Genomic DNA, 14,392 nt, shown 5'->3' on the forward strand with positions numbered 1-14,392 from the left:
CTCCTAGGTAACCCATTCCAGTGCTTCACCACCCTCCTAGTGAAAAAGTTTTTCCTAATATCCAACCTAAACCTCCCCTACTGCAACTTGAGATCATTCCTCCTTGTTCTGTCATGTGCTATGACTGAGAACAGTCTAGATCCATCCTCTTTGGAACCCCCTTTCAGGTAGTTGAAAGCAGCTCTCAAATCCCCCTCATTATTCTCTTCTGCTGACTAAATAATCCCAATTCCCTCAGCCACTCCCCATACGTCATGTGCTCCAGCCACCTAATCATTTTTGTTGCCCTCCACTGGGCTGTTTTCAATTTTTCCACATCCTTCTTGTAGTGTGGGGCCCAAAACTGGACACATTACTCCAGATGAGGCCTCACCAATGCTGAATCGAGGGGAATGATCATGTCCTTCGACCTGCTGGCAATGCCCCTACTTATACAGCCCAAAATGTTGTTAGCTTTCTTGGCAACAAGGGCACACCGTTGACTCATATCCAGCTTCTCATCCACTGTAACCCCTAGGTCCTTTTCTGCAGAACCACTGCCTAGCCACTCAGGCTCTAGTTTGTAGCAGTGCATGGCATTCTTCTGTCCTAAAACTAGTGTAAGAAGTCTAAAGTCACTGGACTGCAAACAGAATGGGGGTTAGAGCATGGGGGGGGGGTCCCTAAACTGTAATGTCTTTTGGCAGACATGTCTGTACAGCACCTTGCACACCAATAGCATTGTGATATAATAAAAGGAGCAGCCACTCAGAAACGGGTGGATTGCTAAGAGCCTGCTCCAGGCAGCTTGTAGGCAAACAGCCTTTCAAACAGGCTTCTCTGATATTGCCTCTACTGAAATAATAACTTCAGGACGAAGTGTGTGTTTAGATGGGTGTGGATTCCCCCAGAAAAGGGGGGTTCAGTTTAAGGGGGGTTCCCCGCACAGCCCATGCGCTGGCTTGCAGTGCCCCGATCTCATCCCGGAGGAGTCTGTCTGCTTGCGTGAGCCACGATTGCCCACTCCCACGCCTTCAATTATTGTTCGTGTGCTGCCTCCCTCCCGCCCCGCAGTCTCTGTGACTCCGCTTCCTCGCCTTTGCCTCCCTCGCGCTCTCCCGCTCCAGCACTGCAGCAGAGGGAGGACTGCAACGTGCAGCCCACACAGCCCCTTGTCCGCCCCTCCGCCGGCTCTGTCACGCCTTGCGACTCCTCCAGGAGACGCCGCCGCCAGCAGCAGCGCCGCGCCGAGCCGAGCCCAGGAGGCAGGAGAAAGTGACAAGCTCCGTGCGCACGCGGGAGGCGGCTGCCGCTGCTCGGTGCGGACACTCTCGGGCGTCGGTGTGTCCGCGCGGGTAAGTTCATGGGCGGCGGCGGCTGGTCCTGCCTCCGGGGCAACTTTCCCTACGAGCCTGCGTGTCTGAGAAGCTGCAACTTTTCCCCGGCGCCCTGCGGGAGCCGCGAGCGGCTTTGCTCTCCTGGACAGGCAGCGGGTGGGCTGCGGCGGGGGATGATTTCCCGGGGCGATCTGACTTTGGCTTAGGGGGACGGGAGTGTTAAACAGTCTGGGGTGGCTGCCGGGCTACAGGGCGCTTCTCGGTACCGACGCCAGGTTTCCTTTCCCCAGGCTGGGAATTGCTTTGCCACTCGAGTGCCTTTGAAACCGACTCGCTTATTAAGCCTGGCTCAACTTTTGCTTGGCGAAGGGCAGCGATTGCAGGCTCCGTGGTCCGGAGGCTTTAGGGACGCAGTGGGAAAGCTGCAGAGGTGCTGGGGGCAAAGATGGTCCGAAAGATGCATGAAAGGATGCGGAGGAGACGGAGGCTTTCAGATGCGCGGGGGAGCCTGTTGTGTTTCACTCTAAGCGAACAGATAAATGATAACCGTCAGATCGTGCCTTTGGAACCCGCCCTGCCTTTCCCCCTTCCTAGGCTGCATGCAAGGAGCGGGACTCTGATTGACTAGGATGTTTTGTAGTGGGGCCCCCTCCCAAACTGCCTCCTTTGCGGCTTCGGCGCAAGGATAGGAGTTTCCTGAAGCGTGCAAAGTTGTTGGTCTCCAGTTGCTTTGGTGACAGATCCTGAAGTCCCTTAATTAAACTGTGGGGGGGGGGGCGTGGTGGAGGAGACTAAGCCCTGGCAAAAGTCCCAGTGAAATCCCTAGGGAGTTCCAACCAGAGGGCAGACTGATGCCTCCACCCGGGTTGGTTTGCGGGACTGCAGCAAGGGAGGGGTGGTGTCCGGAGTGAGGAGCTGTGAAAAAGAGAGAGGGGCCGAAACAACGTGCTGAGTAGCCTGGGCGCAGACAGAACTCCCCCGGGAAATCCGCGCGCGTAACGCCCCCTTGAAGTCCCCGGGGGAGCTCTGCGCGTGCCTGGGGATGCTGGACTCGCATGGTGCCCATGGAGGAGGAAGCTGGAGGGCTGAGTCATGCTGGCCGGGGCGGCCACGTAACATCTGTGCGCAAAGTGAGGCGGCCAGATTGGGGGAAAGAGGGAAAGGATGCAAATGAGGTGGCAGGGTGGAGGTGGTCGTCTCCTCAAAAGATGTTGAGCGCATCCAGAGGCTCTCGGGGATGGACAGCCTCCAGCGCTTCTTCCCGCAGAGAGTTAGGAGGCTGAGACAGGATGAGCCTGTACGAGGAGCAGGGGATTGCAGGGGGAAGCACAGCACGGGGAACCCTACACAGACAAACAGATGGGGGCTGTGGCCCGCCTAGCCTGGCTTGGGCTGCACTGCACTGCAGTGCTGCGAGCTAACAGCAACTTGTGCTTGGAGAGGAGGAGGGAAAGGGAGCTAGCTGTTCCTGTGTCTGTAGGGTGCCACACTCTACTCCCCATCAAAAGGATTTTGCTTCATAGGATGATTACACATGGATTCAGAAATGGACAGGTTCCTATTGAGGGATCTTTACAAGCAACTCCCTGTTTAATTCACAATTGAGGACAGAGGATTTATGGAAAGGATTAGCTAGCACAAACAGGACATAAAGTTGTAGCCATAGACTCTGTGAAAGGAGTATAGTTCTGTGGAATCGCTGTTATTTCCCTGTATTGCCTTGGGAACTCTCTATCTTTCATGAAAACATGTATTATTTAAGTTTTGTGATGAATTTTCTTTGCTTGGAAGTGTGGCGCTTATGGGAACTGAAACTTGCATTATGCTGTTATGTAAAATATTCATTTTTCTTTCTGTAGTTACGCATTTCTTTCCCATTTCCACTGAAAACAAAACACCATCAGACACACACTCCAGCCCTCTATTCCCTGCTGTTTATTGAATTTTAACATTTACTGAATCTTGCTAGTTACTTTTTTGTCTGTATCCTACCATTTGAAGACAGGCAGACTTCCTCTTTATAAATACCAGGGAAGCATAGAACCCTATTCAAGTACAACCATAATATATTTCAAGTGGATTTTTGTATAGATTTCTAGGAAAGCTTGCCATAGGCCATATATTGACAAAGAGACAGTTTGCCAATTAACTTTATTGACAGAGCTAGTGCCAACAAGCATCTTTAAAAGAAACCTGTACAAGAAAAAGGAAGAAAAAAGCTTTAAGGTCTTTATTTTGGAAGCTTTTTTGGTAGTATTAAAAGATGACCCTGAAGATCAATAAGCACAGACAAGGCATTGACTTTCTCAAACATCAGCTGGATGTAAAATCACATACCATTGGCTTCTGAAAAAATACATTCTTTTTGTTTATTATTTTATCACAAATGAGGCCAGAACTAAGTGCTTTCTGATTGTATACTGTATTCGAGAAATTTAATTATTTTTTTATGATGCAGTGAAATGAAAAAGTTGTTTTTTTCTCAGTTTTCAGCAACATGGAATAAACATGCCACATAGTGAGATCATCCATAAAGCTTGTAGTTATATTCTTAAAATGTGGTTTATTGCAGATGCAATAAATGATGTCATAACATGCTATATGCATGACCAAGACCACTATAAAATTATGTCTGTTCAAAATACTGTATATAGGCTTGCTCGGTCCACAAAGTATTATACAGTAATGCCTGATTTTAAATGAGTTTAAAAGACAATGCTTTCAAAGTACAATAAGTAAGCATTTATTCTCAGGGGCCCAGAGCTCCCACTGAAGTTGGTGGGAGTTTTGCCATTGACTTTTGTGGGATCGGAATTGGGCCTAATATGGTGGAAATATCTTTTACAAAATAAAACTCTTTTTGCATATTTAATACTGAATTAGTGAAAAAAAATCCTGAATACCGTAAAAATTGTTTTGATATAGTAACCTAATCACTTGGGCTATATGTTGTCAAGAATTTCTTGTGACCACATGCATCATAACATGCATATCAATGCTTGTTTAAACAGAAGCTCATCAATTGGATGAAATATCTTTTCAAACCTATGATAGAGAACCTGCTGCTGCCATGGTATTATATAGCACACAATGTTTTCATCTTTAAACAGATCAGGAATAATTTTTAAAATGTTGCAATGGATTGAATTTGGGGCTTGATTTCTTACAGTGTTTCTGTAATTTGCTAAACAAGAAATTTCTGTTTAGATCATTTTTATTAGTGTGTCTGAAATGTTGAGGGAATAGTACTAAGAAAACATTAAATCAGATTTTTAAATTTCTGTTTTAGATTAGAAAACAGCTTCAATTACTGAATAAAATATCACTTCTACTTTAAAACTGTAAGTTAAAAGATATGAGTAGCATTTGTACTTGATGAAATATTTATTTACTATAAAATTATAACAATAGGATGTAGTAACCTCTTAATTTAGTGGATCAGTACTCTTTTACAGAGTTATAAAGATTAAAAATATCTATTTTTGTGGAAATGCATGCACTGCCAGACTCTATTACACCATTTGTGCTCTGTATACAATTTAAATTGTTTGAAAAAGATAAATATCTGTTCATTAAATACAATCAAGCAAATATTTTTACAGGACTGGTAAGATTAGTTCTTTAACGGGAGGACAACAGTGACAATTATAAAAAGTACATTAAGCAAAATATCTTTATCTCTTCTCTGAATCATGTTTGAATTCTCACTTCTCCTCCCAATCTGCCCCCCTGGCAAAGAAATGTTTACATAACTAAGGCATACCCATAAAATTGCTGAAGATTCTATCCAGTGTACATCATGATATCACAGTGTTGTTTGATCTTAAGACTGAAATCCTATCAAAGTCTGACTGCATTTCTGCGAGCCAGCAGTTCGCATTAAGGCTTTAACATAAAACAGCAAAAGCCAGAAAATAAAAAGCTAAGATGGCCATTCAATCTCTAACTTCTAACTGAACTAGGAATTTAGGATGATGATATTAATAATACCAGCCCTTACAGCACATTTGGCATGTAACATTGCACAGATCAGAGATCCCTACAAAATATATGCACACAGTGCTTCTATATCCTGGGAAATTTCCTGGAATCTGGGAATTTTTGAGTGAAATGTTTTGAATGAAAATTCCCAGTTTCCCAAGTTGAAACATTTTACTCTCAAATTCCCAGGTTGGGGGAAATTTCCAAGGATACAGAAGCACTGGAAAAAACTTTATCTGGGAATTTTTCAACAGATTTGGGAAATTTTTAGCACTAGGTTGGGAAAAGTTGGCATCATGATATAGAAGTACTGTATGCACAGTGGGGTAAGTTAACGACTTATGTCCGTTTGCGCCATAAATTAAGGTAAAGCAGCATCTCTGCCCCTCCTCTACGGAAGCTCCCCTTTGTGGTCAGGTCTCTGCAGGTCTCAGTATGTGTGCTAGGCCGGAAGAGCGATCTGCTCCCCACAACTCTACCTGTAGGTTTCTGATTGGAAATCTGTACAGTAATTAATGCTGTTGGTACCAGTATTGACTACTTCCTTAGGCTTTTGTTTCTATAGGTGCTCAGCCCAAGGTAACTAGCCTATTTCTGGAGGAGGGATATCTGGGGAGCACCAGAGAGGGAGCTGGCTACACAAAACATCCCAGGATCCATTGGATCTGGACATGACATCCTCTACAGATTGTCAGCCCTTGTGGGTCTCTGAGACGCCATCTTCTCTCTCTGTGATTCTCTCATGTAAACCTTTCATTTCGATAGGAGAAAGTAAGTACTTATTCCACAAAGTAAATGGGCTTGGCACTGTGGAAACTTGCAAGGAAGACTCTTTCCTCAAGCTATGGAGAGACAGTGCTGCGTCTCCACCACCACTGCTGCAGCCTCCCAACTGAAGTACTGCTCATGGTTGCTGTGCATCGGCTCTTGAGGTGGGAAAATGGCGAGTGGCTTTCTGGATCTGACAGTCCACTTGCCTTGTCCTTGCTACCCCCCCAACCTACGGAGTGTAGGGGGCTAGCGAACACAGCTTTACAGCACACAGGTTGCAACTCTTTGACCTCTGGAATCCTGCATTTCTTGGTAGTTGGTTCTGTGTCCCTGGCCCTTCATGCTAGAATCACAAAGAGGACTTAAGTGTTGTAATGCTGAAAATAGCAATCACCTAGGCTCCTTGCCACCCAGTGGAATTCACAGCCTCAAGATAGGCTTCCCATGCAACATATGGGAAGAGGAGTTAGGCACCTAAAAAAGGGATTCTCAGAAGCCAGCAGGCTGAGCAGGGAGCCCCTAAGATAGCCAGGAGAGAAATGAGGAGGAAAGGGACTGGGGGTTGGGGCCCAGATCTATGAAGGGAGCTGAGTACCTAATTCCCACTGGCCTGGGCCGTAAGCACCTGACTGAGGAAGGAGAGGCAGGTGCCTCTTCCGCTCAGGATTCTCTGCCGTGACCCCTCTCCTGGAGTTAGATGCTTAAAGCAGGTTAGCCCCGTCTCATAAAAAAGACAGGGAAAGAGAAACACACCCCACCTTACCCCATTATAGCCAGTAGCCCAGTGGATAGGGCACTCAGATGGGATGTGGAAGAGCTGTTTTCAAATCCCCACTCTGCCTGATCCTGAGCAGGAATTTGACCCTAACTCTCCTACCTCTTAGAAGAGTGCCCTCACTACCAGGCTATTGGAGTGGTCAATCTCTCCCATTGGAGCTGTTCCACTTTGTATTAAATGATATTTATTGGGAGAGAGAGAGATTGATTCTCTGGTTCAGTGGTTAGGGCACTCATCGTGGATGTGGGAGAGTTAGGTTCAAATCCCTATTCCAATACCTAAGGCTACAGTATTGTCCATTGCTATGGGACTGTCCCCTCAACATGCACACACAACTGCCTGAAGTCAGACATTCAGAAGGCTGAAAAATTGTATGCTCAGAGAATACACATTGTGCAAGTCAGGTCGTGATTTGCCTCAGTGATTTCTGTTCTCCATTGCATTGAAGGTTAACATGGTACACTTCCGTATCCCATTTGACATCTTACTGCACATACTAGCGTTTTAAAAAATATTCTTTTGATTTCTCACTTACCAAAAGTGATTATGCTGTAAGGGGCAGCATTTGGTTCTTAATTTGACATGGATGTAGCCAAGTTATGCAATTAACTAGAATGATACTACATGCATAATTTTTATGTCCATAGGTGGACTATGCAGTTTAAGAGATACCGTCAATCTGAAAACTATTCCATTGCACAAAATTAATTAAAGTGCTTTCAGATACTATCCTGCTCCCCAAGCCTTCCTGTAAATTTTTGAGGTTTAACAATCACATGTTCTTGTTTTTGTTTTTTTTTTAAATCTTTTTCTCTTTGCTGTTTGTATATAAAGATCGGAGGGAACTATCTAACTGAGTTTGTGAGGGAAACTGTGAAATGGAGTATACACAAAGAGCCGGGCCTTAAATATATTTAGGTGCCTAAATCCCACTGTTTTCAACAGGAGTTAGATGCTCGAATACTTTTTTAAAGATCTGTCCCGAAGTGCAGCCAAATGTATAAAATAAACAGAAAAAGAAAAAGTTATTTTCCCCTTTAATCCCTTTCAGTTACAGTAATCTTAGGTATTAGCTTGCAAACTTTGAAGTATGTAGTCCCACTGAAGTCAATGAAAGAGGCCTGCAGGGGAGGGGTGTGTCCTGAAGTTCAAGACGTGTTGATTTAAACTCCTACGGGTGCTGGATTGACTTAAAAGCTGCCCTTTCCTGATGGGGATGAATACCCTGCCCTGCTGGAGCTTACCCTGTGGGTGCATATTTGTCCTGAATCAGGTCCACTGTATGGGGAGACTTTGGCAAACCACTAGAGTGCTTGAAACCACTATGACTTATTGTTAAAGGCGGCCTAGTCAGCAGGCTGTAAAGTGGCCATGCAGCTTGACCAAGGCAGGAGGGGAGGGGAGTTTTGGGGTGCCACAGAAGGGGCAGCTTGACCCCACAACCTTCCTGATAAGAATTGTGTTGAAGTTGCTAATATGTCCCAGGAATGTCTGTTGGGATCTCAAGGCTGCAGACTGTGGAAAAACCCACACCTGGTTAGTCAATAATCAAAAGGAACTTCTTGCCTGATCATTGAAATGCTTACTTAACAAGGTTTCTTTAAGGTACATGTCATTCTATTACTAATGTATAAATAAGGGGGAAAAGCTTGAGATAGTGGGACTCGTTTGGGGACTCTTCAGCAGGGCCGGCTCCAGGCCACAGCGCACCAAGCGCGTGCTTGGGGTGGCATGCCGCGGGGGGCGCTCTGCCGGTTGCCGGGAGGGCGGCAGGCGGCTCCGGTGGAGCTCCCGCAGTCGTGCCTGCGGAGGGTCCGTTGGTCCCATGGCTCCAGTGGAACATCCGCAGGCACGCCTGCAGGAGGTCCACCGGAGCTGCAGGACCACCGGACCCCCCGCAGGGAAGCCTGTGGGAGGTCCACCGGAGCCACAGGACTGGCGAGTGGCAGAGCACCCCTCGCGGCGTGCCGCAGTGCTTGGGGCAGCAAAATTGCTAGAGCCGGCCCTGCTCTTCAGGACTGGTCTCTCCCTCTGGATGCATCTTGTGTTCCCCACCGGCAGACGGGCTGCCGCTGTGCCACTCGAGAGCCACACTCAGCTTTGGTAATTATCGAGGGTTGGGGGTGTTTTACTAACCTGTTGCGGACGTGTGTAAGTGCTTGAGACTAAGTAAAGGTTAGCTTTAAGTGAAAGCACTCTTGTGCTGTCCTGTTTGTGCCAGCCATCTATGAGTTGAACGGCTGTGTCTCCCCTGATTTATTTTCTGACACCTCCTCGCACAGAGTAAAAGTTACCAAGAGCTTTGGGTTGAAAGAGCCCTGGGTAACACCACACCCTGTAAAGGACTTTTTGGAATCTTTTTGGATGATAGTTGCCATATACATTCATTGTATTGTTAGCACTTCATCAGTGCTCTAAATTGTGTGAGGCCACCATAATATGAAACTCTTATAAAGATATAAGTGTGCTAGAATCAAGAACACCGATTCACCGGTGAGGCAGAAACTTTTCTATTAAATTGCTTGGCCCACTGAGGTTGAATGTTCTAGACATTGGATTATTCTTTTGGAAAATAACTGCTAGAGGTAGGCCACTGTATGTTATCTGGACTTAATGAATTGTTTGTTTTTCTTTTATGAATTGGAACCTCCATGCTTCCAAGAATGAGCTGTTCCTTTTAGGGCTGTCAAGTGATTAAAAAAATTAATCACGCGATTAAAAAAATTCATCGATTAATCGTCCTGGTAAACAATAATAGCATACCATTTATTTAAATATTTTTGGATGTTTTCTACATTTTCAAATATATTGATTTCAGTTACAACACAGAATACAGGGTACAGTGCTCACTTTATATTTCTTTTTGATTAAATATATTTGCGCTATAAAAAACGAAATAAATAGTATTTTTCAATTCACCTAATACAAGCACTGTAGTGCAAGCTCTTTATATGAAAGTTGAACTTACAAATGTAGAACTATGTACAAAAAAACCTGCATTCAAAAATAAAACAACATAAAACTTTAGAGCCTACAAGTCCACTCAGTCCTACTTCAGTCAATTGCTCAGACAAACAAGTTTGGTTACAATTTGCAGGTGACCATGCTGCCTGATTCTTGTTTACAATGTCACCTGAAAGTGAGAACAGGCATTAGTTCGCATGCCACTGTTGTACCTGGAGGCTCAAGATATTTACGTGCCAGACGCGCTAATGATTAATATGTCCATTCTTGCTTCAACCACTATTCCAGGGGATGTGTCCATGCTGATGACGGGTTCTGCTCAATAGTCATCCAAAGCAGAGTGGATCGACGCATGTTCATTTTCCTCATCTGATTCAGATGCCACCAGCAGAAGGTTGGTTTTCTTTTTTGGTGGTTCGGGTTCTGTAGTTTCCACATTGGAGTGTTGCTCTTTTAAGTCTTCTGAAAGCATGCTCCACACTTCGTCCCGCGCAGATTTTGGAAGGCACTTCAGATTCTTAAACCCTGAGTCGAGTGCTGTAGGTATCTTCAGAAACCTCACATTGATACCTTCTTTGCGTTTTGTGAAATCTACAGTGAAAGTATTCTTAAAATGAACATGTGCCAGGTCATCATCTGAGACTGCTATAACATGAAATATATGGCAGAATGTAGGTAAAACAGATCAGGGGACATACATTTCTTCCCCAAAGAGTTCAGTCACAAATTTAATTAACACATTATTTTTTTAACAAGCATCATCAGCGTGGAAGCATGTCCTCTGGCATGGTGGCTGAAGCATGAAGGGACATATGAATATTTAGCATATCTGGCACGTAAATACCTTGCAACGCTGGCTACAAATGTGCCATGCAAGCACCTGTTCTCACTTTCAGGTAATATTTTAAATAAGAAGTGGGCAGCATTATCTCCCATAAATGTAAACAAACTTGTTTCTCTTAGTGATTAGCTGAACAAGAAGGAGGACTGAATGAACTTGCAGGCTCTAAAGTTTTATATTGTTTTGTTTTTGACTGTAGTTATGTAACAAATGTTTATATTTGTAAGTTACACTTTCATGAAAACGAGATTGCACTTCAGTACTTGTATGAGGTGAATTGAAAAATACTATTTCTTTTGTTTATCATTTTTACAGTGCAAATATTTGTAATAAAAAAATTAGATAAAGTGAGCACTGTACTCTTCGTATTCTATGTTGTAATATAAATCAATATATTTTCAAATGTAGAAAAACATCCAAAAATATGTAATAAATTTCAGTTGGTATTCTATTGTTTAACAGTGCAATTATTTGCGATTAATTTTTTTGAGTTAATCGCGTGAGTTAACTGATTAATCAACAGCCCTATTTCCTTTTTCTTTCTGGCCCAAAATTAGCACATAACCCTGCAGCTTCTTACAGCTATCTGGGAAGGCAGACAATATGTCATCTCTGTGACTAGGTGAGTGATCAGTACCACTGCTCACATGGAGCAGGAGTTTTCAAGTTTGCTCCCAAATAAAAGAAGTGGTGATACAGGGTGGCGGCGGAGGGGGAGAAGGGAACGAAGGAAGGAAATTCATATTCATATTCTGTGTTAATGTGGAACACTTAAGAAGTTTGTTATCAAAGCAACAGAGTAATAGAATAAAGTTCAGGGTAACATGTTATAAAGAATAAATGAGAAAATATTTGAAGAGCCAGCCAAAAGTGAATGGTAAAAGCTTGTATGTGCTTTGTAAGCATGTATAATTAAGGTGTTGATCAGGGCACCATGTGCCTTATCTGTGGCACACAGGGGATGTTATTGATGTGGCAGTGCTTCCCCGATTTGTGATAATAGCGATGTCTTTAGTTACACACAAAACTAATTGTTTTCCAAAACATTCATTGTGATGAATGTGAATATGCTATGACTGTGCAGTCTTTTTGGATTCAAGGGACTGCTGAGGAGCAGGATTGATTTTTATTCAAGGACAATATCAGTAAAAAGTCAGTGTGTGAAAGATTAATATCAAATCATCGAGGGGGAGAAGTGAAAGAGCTAATAAATTAAAAGGAAATTATTTCAGACGGCAGCTTGGCTTGAATGACACCTCAGTTTCCCTTGCAGTCTTATGGAGAGGTAATAATGTTGCTTTAAGGCTGACAAAGGCAACAATAAGTGTTGGTGAAATGTTTGGAACAGTCTGAATCTTTCAGAAAATTGCCTGTTCATGGGGAACTGAGCAAGGTTTGATAATGTCCAGAAACCTGAACTTAAACTCTTCCTTTTGTTTTCTAATATGCAGTGCACCTCTACCTCGATATAACGTGACCCAATATAACAAGAATTCGGATATAAAGCGGTAAAGCAATGCTCTGGGGTGGGCGGGGCTGCGCACTCCGGTGGATCAAAGCAAGTTCAATATAACGCAGTTTCACCTGTAACTCAGTAAGATTTTTTGGCTCCCAAGGACAGTGTTATATCGAGGTAGAGGTGTATTACAACATAGCCTACTTTGCCACATTAGACCGTGAGTGTAATGATGATGTTCCATCTAATAAAGCCTGAAGGTAACATGGGAATGTCATAACCTAGTCCCAGATTTGGACCTTAGCGTCCAAAATATGGGGGTTAGCATGAAAACCTCCAAGCTTAGTTACCAGCTTGGACCTGGTAAAGCTGCCACCACCCAAAAAAGTAGAGTGTTTTGGGGCACTCTGGTCCCCCCAAAAACCTTCCTTGGGGACCCCAAGACCCAAATTCCTTGAGTCTCACAACAAAGGGGAATAAACCATTTCCCTTCCCTTCTCCCTTCCAGGTATTCCCTCCCTGGGTTCCTGGAGAGATAAACAGAAGCAAACTCCGTGAATCTAAACAGAGGGATTCCACCCTCCCCGTTTCCAGCCTTGGAAAACAGAAGTACCGAGAACTAATCTCTCTTCCCCCCTCACCCAGAGGGAATGCAAAGTCAGGCTAGTAAATCTAACACACAGAGATTTCCCCCTGACTTCTTCCTCCCACCAATTCCCTGGTGAGCACAGACTCAATTCCCTGGACTTCCCCACTAAAGAAAAACTTCAACAGGTCTTAAAAAGAAAGCTTTATGTAAAAAGAAAGAAAAATACATAAAAAAATGGTCTCTCTGTATTAAGGTGACAAATACAGGGTTAATTGCTTAAAAGGAATATGAATAAACAGCCTTATTCAAAAAGAATACAATTCAAAACAATCCAGCAACTACATACATGTAAAATACAAAAAAACATATACATTACTATCTGATCTTTTGTACTTACAACTGGGAAACAGAAGATTAGAAAGCAAGAGACAGCAATCCTCCCATAGCCGAGAGAGAGACAGGCACAAGACAAAGAATTCAGACACAAACTTCCCTTCACTCAGACCTGAAAAAGTCTGGTTTTCTGATTGGTCCTTTGGTCAGGTGTTTCAGATTACTTCTTTCCAGGTGAAAGAGACGTTAACCCTTAGCTATCTGTTTATGACAGGGAAGATAATTAAACAAGCTATGTACTTTCTGCTAGCTAAGTGTTTGATTTATCAAACAAAATTGCAACTTAGAATTGGAAGGGAACGGTTGGAGTTGTCATTCCTTAATAAATCTATCCCTCTATCTGCATAGGTCCTTACGTGGCCCCCATTGCTGTAGTATCGAGCACTTGGTTTAGAAGGATGATGTAGATATGTTTGTGCGAGATGATAGTTTATAGACACTCCCTCCTAAGGGACAGTATTATGAATACAGGCATTTTGAGATGTTTTGTAAGCAGGGGTGGAAAACACTGTGTAACTGTGTGCTGCGGTTCACCACAGAAGCTCTCTAGTTTTATTCAAAGTTTCATTCCTTTCTCATTCACTGGTTTGTTGTTTAATGAACCCCAAGATCATTTCTTGGTGTCAGAAGTGCTGAATCGGAAGGAGACTGCACTCATTTTGAAGTCAACTCCTGTGTGTGAAACTGCTGCTCCACCTGCTCCCCTTTCCTCTGCTTTCAAACAGAGAAGAGCAGAGGCTCTTGTATGTATTTTGTGAGCACAATAGTAACTTGATTATCTTGAGAAGGGAAGATCATTTCAGAGGAAATGCAATAGGAAACATTTTTATTTAGTTATTGGGCAATTAAGACTCAAATTTTAATAATTATGCAGAATCCTCATGTCCTCTACATTTTTCTTTTTATAACAGTTCCTTTTTATAGTCTTTCTCCCTTCCCCACCCCTTCTAGCTTCTAGGTTTATACCTTCAATCCCACTGCTTGACAGGTATGGGTCATGACAACATCACTTAGGAGCCATATTGTTCCTATTGTGCTCCAATTCCATGATACAATTCCACTCTCAGGGTTTCTTGACTTCCCCCCAGAAGGTAACTGCTCTCATTCCTTCTGCCTTGTGTACGACAGCACAACACTTGCTTTGACAGCACTTCTAATATGCTGTTTGACTGGCAGCACGGACAATCAAATCTGTGGTCCCCAGTATACAACAGTTTCAAAATCAAAACACCAGACTAGTCCCAAACGTTCCTTTCTTTAAGGGTGTTGTTTGTTTGTTTGTTGCTTTGTTTGTTTTACTCAT

At 43.6% G+C, this 14,392-nt stretch overlaps 1 protein-coding gene across 2 annotated transcripts in view; it reads left to right on the forward strand.

The window, feature by feature from the left end:
* The first annotated feature begins 1,044 nt into the window (after positions 1-1,044).
* The window catches only part of SV2C (synaptic vesicle glycoprotein 2C), a 209,254-nt gene continuing 195,906 nt past the window's right edge, over positions 1,045-14,392 (forward strand). Inside the window, exon 1 of one of the 2 annotated variants that reach the window (XM_030567289.1) lies at positions 1,045-1,334. The gene's annotated coding sequence lies outside the window, so the exon portion shown is untranslated. Of the gene's footprint in view, positions 1,335-10,172; positions 10,205-14,392 lie in introns of those variants that run through there. The other variant, XM_030567290.1, reaches the window with a different exon arrangement.

The sequence above is a fragment of the Gopherus evgoodei genome, chromosome 6, assembly GCF_007399415.2.
Source record: "Gopherus evgoodei ecotype Sinaloan lineage chromosome 6, rGopEvg1_v1.p, whole genome shotgun sequence".
Lineage (NCBI taxonomy): Eukaryota > Metazoa > Chordata > Testudines > Testudinidae > Gopherus > Gopherus evgoodei.